Genomic DNA, 19,144 nt, shown 5'->3' on the forward strand with positions numbered 1-19,144 from the left:
TATTAGGTAAAGGTAAAGGGACCCTTGACCATTAGGTCCAGTCGCAGAAGACTCTGGGGTTGCGGCGCTCATCTCGCTTTATTAGCCAAGGAAGCCGGCATACAGCTTCCGGGTCATGACTAAACTGCTTCTAGCGAACCAGAGCAGCACATGGAAACGCCGTTTACCTTCCCGCCAGAGCAGTACCTATTTATCTACTTGCACTTTGACATGCTTTCAAACTGCTAGGTTGGCAAGAGCAGGGACCGAACAATGGGAGCTCACCCCGTCGTGGGGATTCGAACCACCGACCTTCTGATCGGCAAGCCCTGGGCTCTGTGGTTTAGACCACAGCACCACCTACGTCCCTCAGATATCTATTAAGCCCATAAATTACAATATAGCATACAGTGGTGCCCTGCAAGACGAATGCCTCGCAAAACGAAAAAAGCTCAAGACGAAAGGGTTTTTCGGTTTTTGCGTCGCTTCGCAAGACGAATTTCCCAATGGGCTTGCTTTGCAAGACAAAAGCGTATTGCGAGTTTGTTTGCTTTTTTCCTAAAGCCGCTTGAAGAGGCACAGTTGCGACGGACCGTGCTTCGCAAGATGAAAAACATCACAAGACGAAAAGACTCGCGGAACGAATTAATTTCGTCTTGCGAGGCTCCACTGTATATTCAACACAAAAAACAGTGACAATTTGTTGTTGACAAAGGACAGCTGGACATATAAAAGGCCCCATTAACTTCAGTAGCTTAGGGTCTCATCAAACCTAAATCCGGCCCTGTGTGAGGGGGTTCCAAATCCTAAGGCTGCTTCCAGGCAATTGGCGCCTAGCCAGCTGCTTTTTCATTCTAAGCTACCATCAGAATAGCAACTGCAGTAGCTGCTGTCAGGGTGGCACAGGCAGGGTGGCATTGCGCCCCTGGTTTTCCAATGCCAAGTGTCACTGCCAGATACTGAGAGGGAGAGGACTGAGGTGCAAGGAGGTCAATGCAGTGCAGGTGCCATATCAGATTGCTGCCATTGCACCCACACCACACAGAGCTCCTTGCCCCGCCCCCTTTTGGTACCCAGCAGTGGTGCTTGGCATTGAGCTCTCTGTGCCCAGGGCATTTTTTTCCAGCCAGAATTCGCCAGAACTCGGTTCTGGCACTTCTCAGTGGGTGCCATTGCCATTACAAGAGAACATGGGGAGCTTCGGCACCATTTTTCTAGAAAAATGTCACACCCTCCTCTCTCTCAGTAACTTTTGCTTTGACATGAGAACACAGTCAAAGACTATGGTCTTCCACAAGGTACTAAGGGGCTACAGGCTATGTCAGTGTTTCTTAGTTTTGTTTTGATTTCAGGAAATTTTCCCTCATACTGTACCATCCGCTGTGCAGAAGCTGACCTTTGTCATTAGATGCTCTGCTGACAGAGAAGATCAGATACACCTGGCCAAGCAGCACACAAAATGGCCAGATAAGAGCAGTCCCTGAAGAACGGGCAAAGAATGAGGAGAAATAAGCGGGGAGGTGCCAGAAGAGAGCAAGGCCACCATTGTGGAAACAAAACATACATTGCCTGCTGCTGGTGGATACATTATTTATTTCGATTATTTATGACCTGTCATAGTTCACTTGTGGACAGGATATGCTGTGTCACTGGAGAATTACAAGGTCGCTAATAACTCACAGGAATGAATAATATACTTGCAGGTGCCCTGATACAATTTTTACAGCTGTCTGTGTGGGGTGGCAGCTACTTAGTAATTTGACGCAGATGTTTCGTAAAATGGCAACTTTGAGTAAGGTGCACAAGTGACTAGTGGGAACAGCTGCTGTTCAAAAACCAGGACCTGTCCCAGTCCAGCCTTTCTCCAAATGCCCCAAAGTAGGGAAAAGTCATCAAGAGCAATGCTAAATTTGAAACTAAACTATTTAAGCATGATTTCACCGTGTCTAATTTCTACCAGAAGTAGACTGGAGTACCATAATTACAACTGAAGAACGTCTGACAGGCCAGTGGTGTGCTGCTGCTGCTGCTGCTGCTGCTGTGTTAAGCCAGCAGGACCAGCGGCCAAGATCTGAGTGCCAGGACAAGGGAGCAGCCAACCCACTTATCCAGCTGCTGTGGGACCCAAGCAGGATACTGGCAGCCCTAGTCTAACAGCTGCCATTTGGTGGCGTCTTGCGAGTTGTTATTAACAGCTTTTCTGACAATTAGAACATTTAAAATAGAATACCAAAACAAACATTAAAAGCAGCAGCTGCATCATTAGACTTCAGTAAGTAACAGTCGAGTCAGTATGTGGGGAAGACCTTTGGAATGAGAGTGAAAACGTTTCTGCCTTCTGGCAGAAGTTATGCTGAAGGCTTGCCAGGCAGGTTTCCCCGGACAGGGAGCTCCAGAGAGCTGGGTGCTCTTTCCTGTCCATACATGGCTCATCCGTGCCACATGTTAGGGATGGGGGCGGAAATTCGGTTTGGTTTGCATTTTGAAGCTATCTGGGTCACACTTCCCAAAACCATACGCAAATCGAAACACAGTGATCACTCAATATTCATATCTCTTACTTTCCCCCCCCCAATGCAGTGCAGTTCTCTAACCCAAAGACATGCAAATAAATGCATATGTAAATGGAACATGGCATCCAAAAATATGCTCTGGAGCAGGAGAAAAAAAGCTTGCTCCATCTTCTATGTGACAACCCTTTAGATATTTGAAGATTGCTATTATGTTTCCTATGCAATATTTTTTCTTTACAGCATTGGACTTTCCTTTCGCTTCCAGGCATATCCGCAACTGAGCGTCCTTTCGGCTTTGGCTCAGCCGCTTCATCAGCTCTGAATCTACTTGTACTTGTAATTTTGTACTTGTAATTTTAAAAGATGATGCTGTTAAGGTGCTACACTCAATATGCCAGCAAATTTGGAAAACTCAGCAGTGGCCAGAGGATTGGAGAAGATCAGTCTACATCCCAATCCCAAAGAAGGGAAGTGCCAAAGAATGCTCCAACTACCGCACAATTGCACTCATTTCACACGCTAGCAAGGTTATGCTTAAAATTCTACAAGGCAGGCTTAAGCAGTATGTGGACCGAGAACTCCCAGAAGTGCAAGATGGATTTAGAAGAGGCAGAGGAACCAGAGACCAAATTGCAAACATGCGCTGGATTATGAAGAAAGCTAGAGAGTTCCAGAAAGACATCTACTTCTGCTTCATTGACTATGCAAAAGCCTTTGACTGTGTCGACCACAGCAAACTATGGCAAGTTCTTAAAGAAATGGGAGTGCCTGATCACCTCATCTGTCTCCTGAGAAATCTCTATGTGGGACAAGAAACTACAGTTAGAACTGGATATGGAACAACTGATTGATTTAAAATTGGGAAAGGAGTACGGCAAGGCTGTATATTGTCTCCCTGCTTATTTAACTTATATGCAGAATTCATCATGCGAAAGGCTGGGCTGGATGAATCCCAAACCGGAATTAAGATCGCCGGAAATATCAACCTCAGATATGCAGATGACACAACCTTGATGGCAGAAAGTGAGGAGGAATTAAAGAACCTTTTAATGAGGGTGAAAGAGGAGAGTGCAAAATATGGTCTGAAGCTCAACATCAAAAAAACAAAGATCATGGCCACTGGTCCCATCACCTCCTGGCAAATAGAAGGGGAAGAAATGGAGGCAGTGGGCTCCATGATCACTGCAGATGGTGACAGTAGTCACGAAATTAAAAGACGCCTGCTCCTTGGGAGAAAGACGATGGCAAACCTAGACAGCATCTTAAAAAGCAGAGACATCACCTTACCAACAAAGGTCCGTATAGTTAAAGCCATGGTTTTCCCAGTAGTGATGTATGAAAGTGAGAGCTGGACCATAAAGAAGGCTGATCGCTGAAGAATTGATGCTTTTGAATTATGGTGTTGGAGGAGACTCTTGAGAGTCCCATGGACTACAAGAAGATCAAAGCTATCCATTCTTAAGGAAATCAGCCCAGAGTGCTCACTGGAAGGACAGATTGTGAAGCTGAGGCTCCAATACTTTGGCCACCTCATGAGAAGAGAAGACTCCCTGGAAAAGACCCTGATGTTGGGAAAGATTGAGGGCACAAGGAGAAGGGGACGACAGAGGACGAGATGGTTGGACAGTGTTCTCGAAGCTACAAACATGAGTCTGACCAAACTGCGGGAGGCAGTGGAAGACAGGAGTGCCTGGCGTGCTCTGGTCCATGGGGTCACGAAGAGTCAGACACGACTAAATGACTAAACAAACAATTATGTTTCCTCACAGACTCCTCTATTCCAGGCTAAACATATTCATCTCCCTCAACTGTTCCTTATAAGGCTTGGTTTCCAGACCCTTGATCATCTTTGTCGCCCTCCTCTGCACATGTTCCAGCTTGTCAATACCCACCTTAAATTTTGACACCCAGAACTGGGCACAGTATTCCAGGTGTGGTCTGACCAAGGCGATACTATCAGAGCGGTACTATTACTTCCCTTGATCTGCTGCTGCATCACACTGTTGACTCATATTAAGCTTGTGATCCACTAAGACCCCAAAATCCTTTCCACATGTACTACTGGCAAGCCAGATTACCACCACCCCATCTTATAGTTTTGCAGCTGTTCTTCCTGCCTATGTGCAAAACCTTGCATTTGTCCCTACTGAAACTCATTTTGTTGGTTTTGGTTCAGTTTTCCAATCTGTTACAGTCATTTTGAATCCCAATTTTGTCTTATACAGCACCAGCTACCCTTTCCAGTTTGGGGTCATCTGCAAATCTTATGAGCATCCCCTCAATTCCTTCATGAAGTAACCCTTCAACTTGGTATCTGTTTTCAACAGAGAATCTACTAACCCAGCAGCCTGGGATCACTTCTCAGAGTTATAACATGATTGTGTCTGAATGTACATAGTTTGGAAAAATTATTTCTTACTTTGGGCTTTCTTTTCTTTATTGGCATCTGCTTTGCAAACACCTTGGTATGCGGTACTCAAAAGGTAAGATTGTTCCATAGTTGTATTGCCCTTCTATTTTGCAAGGCAAGGAGAGTGAAGTCCCTAACTCCTTGTGTTAGCATTTTAAAGCTAATTTAATGAAGAGCGGAGCAAGTGATAAGATCAAGCACAGTGTTGTCATTGTCAGCAAGTCTTGAGCTACCAAAAGGTTTATAACAAAAGAGATGCACAAGCACGGGTCCTCTCTTAGTGATGACTGTGCTGCTCATTATCGGCAATTAAGAATTAAAATGCAAAGCTGAGATTCCTACCGGACACCAGGGTCTTGCCATCAGCCAAAGGTCAATTGCTGAACACTTTCAGGGCACAGCTGAATGTTTATTGCTACAGAAACAGATGAACCACAGGGACGTGAACGTCTAAAATGAATAAATAGGCTGTTATTTAAAAGGGGGCCCAACGATTAAAACAAATAGAATATATAGATTTCTTCAAAATCTGTAATAAAGAATTTGGAATCAAGTTAAGTCAAGACCTACTGACCACATAATAATTATATATTAATCTGTCATAGGTATTGTGCTGAGCCATACTTAAGTGTAATGTTTCCTCAAGTTCATGTTGAACTACCATTTTGATTACCAACCTAACAGGGAGAGGTTTCTGTTTAAAGGTTATGGAGGCCCTGTGGTGATCATTAGGCAGCAGGATAGTTCCAATAATCTTAACACATGCCTGGAGAAACATTTTGCTGCAGAAAGATAAATATTATGAGGAAAATCCATGAACACTACCTTTAAGACATAACTAGCCTTCCAGCTATTGATATAGCTGAACTCCCAAGGGTAGGGAACATGAAAGTTCGCTTACCTGACCTCCTTCCAGATGAGTCCTTGCTACATAGTGGGAGAGTGGGAGGGGCAAGTCGGAAGGAGGGATATGCGGGACAAATATACCAGCAAGAGCACTGGCTTGGCTGCAACCATCACATTTGGCCCAGACTGACCTTACCAATGCCTCACCCATCCCTTCTCCATCATGGGATGCACCGACACCACGACCAGAGAGATGCCAGATAAGGAGGGCAGCCCCAGTGCTGCTCTTACTTTCCAAAGCAATTTTATGCTCCTGTTGGTAAGTAGCCAGTACCAACTGAGCAGATCTCATTTATCTAAGGGACATGTTGCCTTTAATAATTCTAATATTTAGTTAGAGTTATGGCTGCAATGCCCTCGGGTTGCGTTAATTAATGGTCTCTTGTCAGACTATTAATCATCTCTCATGTGGAACTGATTGTGGTCCCCAAAGGTGAATTGCACCTTTCTGAAGGTTTTCATTTTAAAGTTTGAAGCAATGCTAGAAGAGGTATTAATCCAACAGAATCTGGCCAGCATTATAGGCTTATAGCCTCACCTCGTAATATGATGAAAAAGCTTTTTGGGGTGGGGAGAGGAGCTCACCAGACCATCTGGAGATATAATAAATCTGACAGCCATAGCAATCTAAGAATCAAACACAACTTCATTATATTAGGAAAAATGATTTTCTAATTAACTCATGAGGAAACCTTGTGATTCATTCACCCTAATAGAGTTTGAGAGTTCAGACTTCCTCATCAGTGTCATAAAATCATTGTCCCTTATAAATTATCGCTTTCTCTAGTCTGCAGAGAAGGAGAGCTTGATAGATTAATAGGGTATTTAAACAGTCTACAGATAACTCTAATAACGATCTTTACATTTTGACATGCACTAATGTAACTAGTTTTAAGCAGTGCTTAAGAAATCTCTTTTGAAGTAAATACAATTTGATTCCGGGGAATCTTCTTCCTTGAAGCTAACTTCAGCATTGATCTTCACTCTCAAAACAGAAACATTTGTTAACTTTCAGTCCTGCCAATATCAAGAAGTGGAGTTTTCCCTCTTGTTAAAACCTCAAGGTTGAACAGAATTAATTTTTTTGAATATATATATGTAGAAATTCACTGGGCCGGAATTAAAGAAACAGTCCCTAATTTTTTACTTCCTTACTAGGAAAAGCAACAACAAGTACTTTGTTGTTGAATATCTTAAATTTGGCCAATTTTAGAATCTTTCAGGAAAAAACCAAGACTTACTGATTGCCTATGCAAAGCAAGAGGAGAAATGTATCACCCTCCCAATTAACCTTTCAAAAGCTGTGCTCTAAAGACACCCACACCTAAAGAGGTTCCCAAATTGAAATCAAACATTTCCCTAAAAAAGTAGATAATGCCAGCTTAGCTTCTAATTCTGCTCCTCTAGCAGATGCTATCAGCATTAGGGATACATTTAAAGCACACTCAACACCCCCAAGAATCTTGAGGAAGTGTTGTTTAACCCTCACACATTTACAGTTCCTGGCAACCCTTAGCAAAATATAGTTCCTAGGATTCTTGATGTGTGTGTGTGTTTAAATACGTTTAAAATGCATGGTGTGTAAGCAGCCTAAGTGTTTACCTTCTTAATCCAGCTCTCCCTTTGTAGATCATAGAGTTGGAAGGGAACCTGAGGATAATATAGTTCAACCCCCTGCAATATCAAGGAATACGCAGCTGTCCCATATGGGATTCGAACCTGTTGCCTTGGCATTATCAGCACCACCTCTAACCAACTGAGCTATCCAGCTGACAGACCAAACTATCCACCTATGTAACAGCAAGCATGAACCCCAACATAAAAAGGTGCCCCAGTCATTTTAAAAGTGTTTCCCCCCCCTAAGCATTAGCAAAGCTGTGCTCCCATGAGCCTAGTGCAATATATCATCCTGAAATAATAGAAGGGAATATCCTTGCTATGTGTGTTGCTGGGGTTGTGGGGAACAGAGATCCTTATGTTCACAACTAAAATTGTATTAGAGAAGACTTCCTATGCTCATTTATACTGCAAGGAAGCCCTCCACTGACTAGAAATAGGTGGGTTGTTTTTTTTTAAAGGAAGGCCCAATGGATCTGTCAGAAAAACCTTTCTGCTCTTTGAACTTAAATGAATGCAGGGTGAGTGCTCCAGCACTGAGGACGTGTGGAATTTTTAAATATTTTAAAAATTAAATGGAACTAAAGGCCAGACAATGACATACTCATGGCAGTGGGAGTTAAGATGGCTCACACCCCCCTGCACTCCAGCTTCTTGCTTCCATTTGCTTGTGTCATGCCAAGGACTGAGGGGAAGAATGGGAGAATCCTGACACAGGCTGCACACACACAATATTTGAAGCACATTTCCTCCGCCCTCAAAGAATTCTGGGTACTGCCATTTACACCTCACAGATTTACAATTCCCAGAAACCCTTAACAAACTTGTGGTGCCCAGAATTCTTTGAGGGGGAAGCATGCTTCAAATGAACTTGAAAGGTATAATGTTTATCCTTTCTCCTGCTCTCTGAAGTTTGGGGGAAATGACAATTTCAAGGGGTAGGGTGGGGGAAAACAGTATGGGAGCAGGAGGAGTGGGAAAAGGATATTGTGCATTCTTCACAAGTGCTGGGCCTTTGGGATGCCTATAACCATAGCAAAATATTCTGCCAGAGGCCTTTGGCCTGCTTATTCCAAAGTCCAGAGGGATACCTAGCTGTGTTAGGCTGTTGTAGAACAACAACGAAACAAAACAAACAAATAGTGTGGCATGAACTTTAATGGACAAGGCTATTTAATATATTTAATAAAGCTGTATAAGTACAAATTGTATGTAGAGCTTGCCCTTCACCAAATGGCCTTAGGACAGCCCGATATCCAGTAAGTAGCTAGCCGTCTTTTTATAACCCCTGTTCTTCTGAGGACATTTTAAAGAATCTTCTCAACAATTCTTTTCTAGCTCATACACCACACACCTGCAGGATCACCTTACTCCGTATGTATCCACTTGACTACTTTGATCTGTGGAGTTGATGCTGTTACAAGTGTCACATAATACTTGCTCTGCACTTGTAAGGAATCAGACCTAAACTTTGGAACTCCCTGCCTAGTGACACCAGGCAGGCACCTTTGCTGAACTGTTTGCTATGCCAACTTTAAACATTTTTTTAGGATACATGTCTAATCTCTTAAGTTTACTATTAATTTTAATTATCTGTTAAACTCCTTTAATTATCAATTAAGCAGCATATAATCAAACAATCAAACAGCATATAATTTGGTTTCCTGAAAATAAAATAAACAAATACTGAACTCCATCTGTGAAGCTGGTCTTGCAATGTAGGAAAAAAGGGGAAAAAAATAACTGGGGCATCTCATTTCTGCAGTTGCATCCTCAGCCCAGATTCACCAGAGAAGAAAAGGCAGCAGAACTCATGGAACAAAAGGGTCAGATACATTGGCCCATCTTACTTACCACTGACTACACTACTAGGCGGTGGATATCCTGTCTGATTTCCAAGCCCTACCTGATGATGCCAAGGATTGAACCTGGGGTATTTTGCATGCAAATCATGTGTGCCAATGCTGCCCCTAAGGCCCTTCCCACAGCCCAGCCCAGTTTGACTGGAACAACACACATGCTTATTGAATGCAATCTATCAAAAGGCATCTTCATAAGTACATGACTGTCCTGAACTCCTGGCCTACCTGGCAGCAAGTCAGTATGTCAAATCCAAAGTCCAGCATTCAGGAAACACAGTCCTGGGTCAATCCAAGTAACCAAGTCTGAAGTCCAGCAGCCAGGATACAGTCCTGAGCCAAACCCAAAGCACAGCCCCATAGAGGTCCAGGAGCATCGAAACATGGCTAGTGGAGCACACACAGCCCCTCAGCTCTGCTTCCTTTTTACACTTTGCGTGCTGATTGCAGCATCTGGGCTTGACGAGGCAGATGACCCTCACCTGTTCCAAGCCTACTCCAGCTGAGGAAGCACACACTTCCTCCCAGAGGTAGCAAGCCCCACATGGCCAGCTAGGGAGCTGGTCTGTGGGCCCTTGCCAGCCTCAGTCTCCTAGAGTACCTTCCCCACTGCTCCCTATGCCTCAGAGCCCACTGTGTTTATGGGAACAAGAGCTCCTCTGGCTCTGGTGATGAGTCCTGCTGCTCTGGTTCCTGCACATTGACCTCCATCCCCTCGGCATCCTTCATTACCCTGTGAATATTTCCTTTCCCTTCCTCTGCTTGTTCCATCTACATCCCTCGCCAGGATCCTCTTCTTCTTCCCTGTTGTCCTGCCAGTTCATGACAATGACATATACTGGAGACATTCAGAGCAACGTGATGTTTGATTGTATGTTGCTAACTAAGCATCTGGTTTCCATCACCACAGCCAGACTGAAGAATGCTCTCAGTCCAAAGAGCAGAGAGGAAATGTCCTGCTGCTTGTTAAACATTTTGAAAGCACTCACCTATTTTCCTGGCATTCCCCTTTGGTAGCCAGTTGGGATGCTGACTCTCCTGTGTCTCATGCTTCGCCAAGGTGATTTAACAGCCCATCTAGAGGACATAGTGAAGTTACTGTTGGCTTCGTACAACTTTTCTTGGCTAGATTGGTAAGGAGATGTCTTGGCTGGAAGAGTGATGTAGGCCTCACAAAAATGAGAACAGACGGTTGCGTGCAGCCCAATCTCTGAGCGGTGAGAGATTCCAGGGGTGCCTGAGCTTACCCAGGTTTTGGTTTCCTTAGAAGGAAAGTTGTTGGAGATTGTGGTTTCATTTACACATATATATAGTTTGATCACAGGACGGAGGGGCTCACAGCATTCCTCATTAGAAAACCCCCAGCAAGACATGTCTCTGTCTCTCCAGCTTCCAGCATCAAACAAAACTAATACAAACTCTGGCTATCATTCTTCTACCTTACAAGGTGATGTAGCTTCCAACTGAGGTGAGGAAGTAAGTTACCCCAATCTCTATGGCGGCAGGGCAATATTTTCTAATGTAAGTGGTGGTGCTTAACCATGAATTTAACAAAGGAACTGGTTTGACTGCTTTCCTGTCATACAGTCTAACCCCACATGCAGACGTATCATTCAGGCTGATCCCTCAAACCATAAGTATTTCTCATATATCAAGGTAGAGGACTAGAGTCTGATTGACTGAACTGGTATTGGTCACCTAATAAAAATGTTTGGAACATGGCAGCCAGGTCCCCTACACTCACTGCCTCCTTTCACAAGGCTGTTGAAACTGCAGCACCCACATAACATAGAAGCTGTTGAAATTCAAGGCCCCCCTTTTAAGGTTTTTCTATGGGGCAAACAGAGGACTGTCCCCTGACAGCCCTTCAAACAGAGGACTGCTTCTAAGTCCTTTACAGAGCACACTTGTTAAAAATCTCCAAGGCTAAAATGGAAGCTGAAATCCTGGATTAGATAGAAGCCCTGCTCTGCCGACCCAGGCAGGTTGTTCTGACAGCAATTTGCCATTGTCTCTTCTTCCGATGCGACGCTGGGATTGTCAGGGTCAGCTCTTCCATGCCGGAAGAGCAGGCAGTCTCCCGGGGCAGCAAAATAATGAGCAGCTGCTTATTGTTAGGAGCATGCGAAAGATATATGGAGTGGGAAGGTTTAATCAGCAATCCAGCCCAATCCCAGGAGCTCATCTTGGAAAGCATAATATGACAAAGCATAATATAAACAGATCATTTGTCAACATTATTGCTTTGGGGTATACTTCTGGGTATACCTCAACTTTTCCAAAAGAGGTAGATATCTGCTCCTCTAAAAACTCCCTTTTTTGCCACTCCAAGTAAAGCTAATACAATTAGGTTGTTGAGGTTTTATTTCTGAAATCATAAGAAGAGTCTGCTGGATTGGGCCAATGGCCTATCTAGGTCAGCATCCTGTTCTCACAGTGGCCACTCAGATGCTGGTGGGAAGCAGCACCAGAGCACAAGAACGCTGTTCTCTCCTGTGGTTTACAGACATTCATTCGGATTGTCAGATATTCATTCAAATTCATTCAGTTGTCTGGCCTAAGGAACTGAATCGTAGTGGATTATGGTGGAAAGTGAGTAGACAAGTGACAACTGGGGTGACAAGTGTTGCAATATTCACCACGTGGAGGTCAGGGGTTGGAATCAGCCAAAGCATAGTGATCAGGGACAGAGCAGGGAGGACTACCCAGCAGAGCGTGTGGACAGGCTTGTGATTGTGGCCAAATGTGCCCTAAACATGTTCTGCTGGCACCATCTCCTTTACCTTTGGCGCATCAGGCAAGGTCTGTTCTGTTGTCTTGTGCACACAATAGTTTTTAAGATCCTTTTAATGTTTCAACTGTTCTTTTTATCTGCTGGCTCAATCCTTTTTACCTTTGTGGGTTTGATTGTTTACATTTATTTTATTGATGATGATAAGCCCTCTTGCCCACACTGAAAGGTGGGGTATACAGCCTATATGGAAGCAAACTTTTGGATGGGCAGAGTCTTACGAGAAGCTCAGTTTTAGCATAGCAATCAAGCATTTGCCTATCTATCTATCCACTTTGTTTCCTCACTGTGCGAGGAAATAATGACTCAATGGCATTTGGAGAGCTAGTAAGGTATAAAGGCTGAGAGTGCATTTAGTGTGTCACCTGCAGTGATAAAGTTATCAGGTCTGTGTTCAGTATCACCAAGAATTGAGAGTAGTCCAGGGATACTTAAAAAAAATATTTTTATAAGTTGTGTGTCCTTGTTTCTCAATTTGATCCTTTTACATGGTTTTGTATGTTTTGTGGTATTTTATGCATTGTGATTCACCATTATTTTTATTGTTGATAGTTTAAGAAGAGTTTGGATTTGATATCCCGCCTTTTCACTCCCTTTAAGGAGTCTCAAAGCGGCTAACATTCTCCTTTCCCTTCCTCCCCCACAACAAACACTCTGTGAGGTGAGTGGGGCTGAGAGACTTCACAGAAGTGTGACTGGCCCAAGGTCACCCAGCAGCTGCATGTGGAGGAGCGGAGACGCGAACCCGGTTCCCCAGATTACGAGACTACCGCTCTTAACCACTACACCACACTGGCTCTCAATAATTCTTTATTGTAACTGATAAGTGTAAACTGATTATTATTTGCTGATATTTAATTTTACTGTTTACTATTATATTCTAATAGGGACGCAGGTGGCGCTGTGGGTTAAAGCCTCAGAGCCTAGGACTTGCCGATCGAAAGGTCGGCGGTTCGAATCCCTGCGGCGGGGTGCGCTCCCACTGCTCGGTCCCAGCGCCTGCCAACCTAGCAGTTCGAAAGCACCTCCGGGTGCAAGTAGATAAATAGGGACCGCTTACCAGCGGGAAGGTAAACGGCGTTTCCGTGTGCGGCTCTGGCTCGCCAGAGCAGCGATGTCACGCTGGCCACGTGACCCGGAAGTGTCTCCGGACAGCGCTGGCCCCTGGCCTCTTAAGTGAGATGGGCGCACAACCCCAGAGTCTGTCAAGACTGGCCCGTACGGGCAGGGGTACCTTTACCTTTACCTTACTATTATATTCTAATGGATTATTGAATATTGCTTTATTTGATATCTTGTTTATTTTAAAGTTATTGTGCCTTTTTTGTTTTGGATCAGATCGTTAATACGTGTGTGATCTTTGCTGCCCATTTTGTAAACTGCCTTGCATATGGTAATAAAGAAAGGCGGTATACAAATTAAAAGTGAATTGAAATGAAAATATAGATCTGGAATCTCTTTTCCAAACAAGCAAGCATTTAAGGCAGTGCAATATTTAAACAACAGCAGCAACAATAATACTTATCATTTTATTATTTGTACCCCACCCATCAGACTGGGTTTCCCCAGCCACTCTGGGTGGCTTCCAACATATATAAAAACATAATAAAATATGCCAGAACTCACTACGAATGCCTCCCTTGTTCTCTTCAGATGATAATGGCGTCCACCTGAGAGGTGCTGGAACTGAGTTCTGGCTGAAAAAAGTTCTGATTTAAGGTTTGAATTACTGTCTTTTCTCTACTTATTTTCTCTACTTACTGGCAAGATCCCTATGGAAACATTGCTGTGTGACATTAAAAAAATGTGCACATTCCCCACTCGGGTTCATTTTTGTTCCATTATGCTGACCTTGAGGGTTTCTGAACGGCCCACAATTTACTGTGATGCCATTTGTGGATAGAACAATGTCCTGTGATCATAGCTATACTCATACCCTGAATGGATCATGTATAGAGAGACATTTGTGAGCTACACTGGTATTGCAAGTTGCAATGGCCTTCTTCAGAAAAAAATGAGAGTTGCCACTAGCATATGCCTCATTGAGTTTGAGATATCCCAGGTGTGACTTTTCTTTTAGGGGGGGGCCATAGACTGTGCTTGCACATCCCATATACTGTATTACTTTTGATTCTGGTGCTCTGGTGTCTTCCGTGTCAATCAGGTGGCTCCTTCACATGCATGCGTACTTTTTATTTCCCTCCTCCCCCGGTGCCTTCCAGGAAATGTTACCTGCTCCAGAGGCGAATAGGTTTTGCTGGTGGTGCTGTAGCATCTTAGGACACAGTACAGTGAAACGTGGACGGGGATCCCCCAAGGAGGTATTCTTCCCTCTCTCCCTTCTCCCAGAGGCATCAACCAGGAGTTTTTATTGAGGCAGTGAGCTGGCGCCCTTGTCCCTGCAGGTATCTTGCAGCAGTCATTAATTTACTTTTGTTCCTGTGCAAGGAGATTTTGCTAGCCATTAGCAGAAGCCAGATGGCGTTTTCATACTAATGAGACTTTGCATTCTAGAGGAACAGAGACCAACCTCTGATTCCACAGGTATTTCATTCTTAGAAGCCTTGTCAGCCAAAGCAGCAGGGATAGTGCTTTAATTTTTTTGCCTGTGTCATGCACATTTGCACATGATGCATAGCGCCTTGGTGGGACGGTCTTTTTGAAATTGATGTGTTCAGGGTGTAGATGTATCGCATGGCATTACTTCATTGTGCTACAGTTGGTATCTGAAGTATCCCTGAGTACTGACCCACTTTTTCAGATGCGCTCACCATGAGTGGTGATTTTTAACACGTCTATAGAAAATGGTTGTCGTGTTCAATGGCAAAGAATGACAATTAATATTATTGTCCAAAGCTAGCTCTAAGAATAGAAGATTAGGATAAAGTTTATTCTTGTATTACTTTTCAGCAAAAAAAAAAAAGCTTTCTCAAAGGAGGGCACATAATGTTAGCATACAACACCCCAAACAACACAGTCCCCCACCCCCAGCACCCAAGTATTCACATTCAAACTATGTTATAATGAGCTTACTGCCTACTTCTGTTCTGAACAGGAAAACTTGTGAAAAGTTCCCCACCATAGCCCATTTTAACATGTTCCTTCCATCCCTTGTAATAGAGGCCTGGGGATTTGTCATACTTTTGTACTAGCCAAAAACAGAGCCTGGAGAGGCAGAACAAAGATAACATGTACACCAAACAATGTTTTTAGGATTTATTTTAATCTGCTAACATCCAGTCTCGATCTAGACAAAAAAGAAAAGGGGAAAAAACCACAATTAGATGACTGTTCCTTTTACTTTGCTTTGTCCATTTTCGTCATAGGTTTTGAGAGGAAAAGGAAACAGGCTTCCTTTTCGTTAACACTTTTTTTTTAAAAAAAGAGAGAGATGTGATAAATAAATATATAAAGCTTTAAATGTTGCTTCATTCAAATTAAACATTGCTTTTAGTTCCTGCAGCGAACATGCAGACCTTACAGATTCAGTCCACTGGAAAACAACTGTTGGGATCTTCTCTCAGTCAGTGTTGATCAGAAGAGCCTGTTCTGAGATCTCAAGTGGGTGGGAAAATAGGGAGGGACTTGGTTTAGAGAGATCGTAAGTAGCACTCTGTTCCTTGGCAGAGAAAAACACTCAAAGAAGGGAAATGGTATCCTGTGTGTGAATTGTCCATGTGGTTCCTGGTGCTTCTTACGCAGTGATGGGGAAAGCAAGGACTACATGAGCAAAGCAAGCAACATGACACAAGATAGATCTCATTTGATTCCAAGAGTATTTATGTTGGCAAAGCCTGGCGACGCCTGAGGATTTGTCCAGCGATTAACACAGGAGTATAGGAACATCACAGTGAAAGTGTTTTCAAAAAGCACTTTAAAAGCAGTTTGAAAGAGGCAATAAAAATAAGTTAAAAACATACTCCAACATGTACAAAACAAATCATCCTTTGAAAATAATTTTAACATAATTTTTTTTTCATAGCATGGCTCCCAAGTTCAGCATGTAGAAGGAGCACCTGAGAAAGGGGAAGAGAAATGTAGAAAACACAGAGAAAACTGTGGGGTGGGGGCAGAGGCTCATTTGCATATAATGCCCTTCAGATTTTATTGGAAACCAAAACATTCACTGACGGTAGAGCAAAATGATAATAAAAGAAGAAAAAACCCAGCCTCTTTTCAATGGATCAGCGCATGAGTGCATGCAGTCAACTCCTGGTGACAATTATTTGGTTGGGTAATTGCTCTGTGCTTTAAGGGACTTTAATTCAACCCTTGAATTTGTTTCTGCTAGTGGAATGTGATAATGCATCATTCAACAAAGAGGAAAACTGAGCAGAGCTGCGATCTGAAGCATACGCTTTGTAAAACAGTGGAGGGAACGAACAGTATGAGGATTTCCGTGGTGCTGGCGTCAATTCGTTACCTTTGATCATTAACTATGAAGAGCTGCATGGCTGAAATGGATTTTAAGGCATTATAGCACCAGCCGGAGCCTGGTCAGAACTATTCTGGAGCATCTACAAGTTTCAATGAGACTGACATTCCCATTATGATTAAGGCGCATAACTTACTTCCAGCTTTGACACTTTAGCACTACATTGTGAAAGTTCTGACCTACCTTTCTCCTAGACAGGTACGCGTCTTCATGAGATAGCCTCATGCGGAAACTGCACAGTGCAAAGTGTGCTATTAGCCATGCCTGTTGAGGGATCAGAGTGGGCTGAATGAGGATGTGCACTGCAGGTGTCAGCCTAAAACCCAAATGAGCATGTATTTCAAATTGCCTAAGGAGAAGTTCCTTGAAAGTGGGGCCTAAATGGCATACTGTGTATGCCATTGTGACCCTTTGCTGTAATACTTCAGAGGCTGCACAAATCAAGCAATCTATTGTTTGACCTAGTTCCTTCCTGCTACCCAGGATCCAGGCAAGGTATTAGTAGAGATGCTGCAAAGCTTTGCAGGCTACACCTTCTTCCTTGGATCAGAGCAGACATGTGCTGGCCAGAATGCTTCTGAGGAGTGAAGAAGAAACATAGAGAGCTGCCTTAAAGCAGGTCAAGCTTATTTGTCCATTTTGCCCACTGTCTACTTTGTGTTTGGCAACAGGCAGGCGACCTTCCCATCACCTGCTCCCCCCCCCAAAAAGTAGAAATTCCAGGGGTTGAACCAGGGACCTTCTGCATGAATCTACCACTGAGCTAAGGTTGCTTCCCAAGTTGATGTCTTGCTGTGCTGGAATCCCATAGGATCCTGGACCAACACTGGCCTTTACTCTCTCATGTTCTGTGTGCATGTGTTGGAATTGCTATTCTGGCTACTTAATACCTCTTTTTGTGAAGAGTTATGCGCTCCAACTTTTATTTTTAGTACAACCACTGTTAGGAAAAGCTACCCTCATCCTCATCCTGCATTGTTACTCACTGGAAAGCATTCTTAACAATGCTTTCTTCTGGAAACAGTTTTGCAGTGATGGTTGATAGACAACACATCTAATATATCTTGTTTTTATGGAAAATGTTTTGCTAGTGTAGGGTCTGATCTATCATAGGCTGTGTACACACATTTAAAGCATGTACACTTTTGAAGAACATTTGAAGTGTATTTCCCCTCTCAAAGAATTCTGGGTATTGTAGTTTATTAAGAGTTGTTGGGAATTGTAATTTTGTGTGGGGTAATACAGTGTCCAGAATACTTTGAGGGAAACAATGTACTTTGAATGTACTTTAAAGGTATTGTGTTTGTTCCTTCAGAGCCCTTCATTGGCCCTTTGCTCCAAACGGCTTCCATGAAAAAACATTTCTCAATCACTTTCAGTGTGACTTTAGGTGGTTGGCTGACACTACAAAACCTACTTACTGTCTTAAGGACTGCAATAGTGGAAAGCTATGAGCACTGGGGGGAGAAGTTTGTCCTGAGCCAGAAGTGTTTTTTTCTGCAGTAGCCACTCACATGGCTGAATACAGATGTTGATTTTCAGTGGCTGCAGTAGATATTTGCAAGACTTCTCTGGCACCAAGACTACAAACATTATACACCGTTGCTGTCAACACAGGAAAAGTTCAGTCAATGACACAGGAGGTGAAAGGGTGGAAACACTATTCACCAAAATGTTGGAGGCCCATTAATGCTTAAAGCCACCCAAGAAAGGACATTTGGTGTCCAAGCAAACACTCTATCACACTCTTTTCTTCTCAGCCCTCGAGAAAGCCACAGACCAGTTTCCCTCTGCCTCCTGCACTCTATTATAGCTTCTTAGCCATTTAGCTGCATCCTGAGTTCCTTCAGGCTTTTAAGTTCAAATTATGACATGCCTACTAGTAAGTCTTTTTGTAATGCTTTAAGATTAATGCTTTTGATTTCTAAACAGGAAAATTCAGGGGAAGGAGATAATATGTCAAAGCTGGGACTTGAAATGGGGAACCCCTCCACTAGCTGCAAGTATGGAGGTCTATGCAGAAACAATCACCCACCTACTCACCTTCCTTGGGTAGATTTAAGGGAAGCTGATGAAACAACATTCAGTAGTTTTATTTCCTTAGTCTGTTCTTAAAACACAATGTTACACAAAGAAAATGTTGGAGAAAGACTACCACTGATCTCCCCAGAGGTCTAAGATTTCCACAGGCAAGATCCATTAAGGTTTACTCAGGTTGTTGTGGAAATAAAATTTAGGCACAACAAACAAAACACTCCACTTTTATCCTTAACCACACAAAATGCGGAAGCAGAGTTTGGCCTTTGGAACCTGCTACCAATCTTGCAAAGTATAACACAGCAGGCTCTCCAGTCTTCACGCTATGAATATGGATTAGCTGCTGCAACCATTTTTATATTATAGATCCATAACTATGAATGCACAGTAGAAAGCCTTTAGGTAAAGCTACATGCTCTGCATATAGAACAGCTGCTTCTTCATAGCACACATACGTTTGTGGGAAAAGGAAATGTGAAATAGCATTTGCTTTTGTTTGTAAAGAGTTTCTTTAGTTACAGAAATGCACAGGTGTCCTGGGAATTTAGCAAACTGCCATTCATCCCCAAATGTAGGATTTTTAACCTGCAGCCTCCT

Source organism: Podarcis melisellensis, assembly GCF_964234715.1.
Source record: "Podarcis melisellensis genome assembly, chromosome: 5".
NCBI classification, from domain to species: domain Eukaryota; kingdom Metazoa; phylum Chordata; class Lepidosauria; order Squamata; family Lacertidae; genus Podarcis; species Podarcis melisellensis.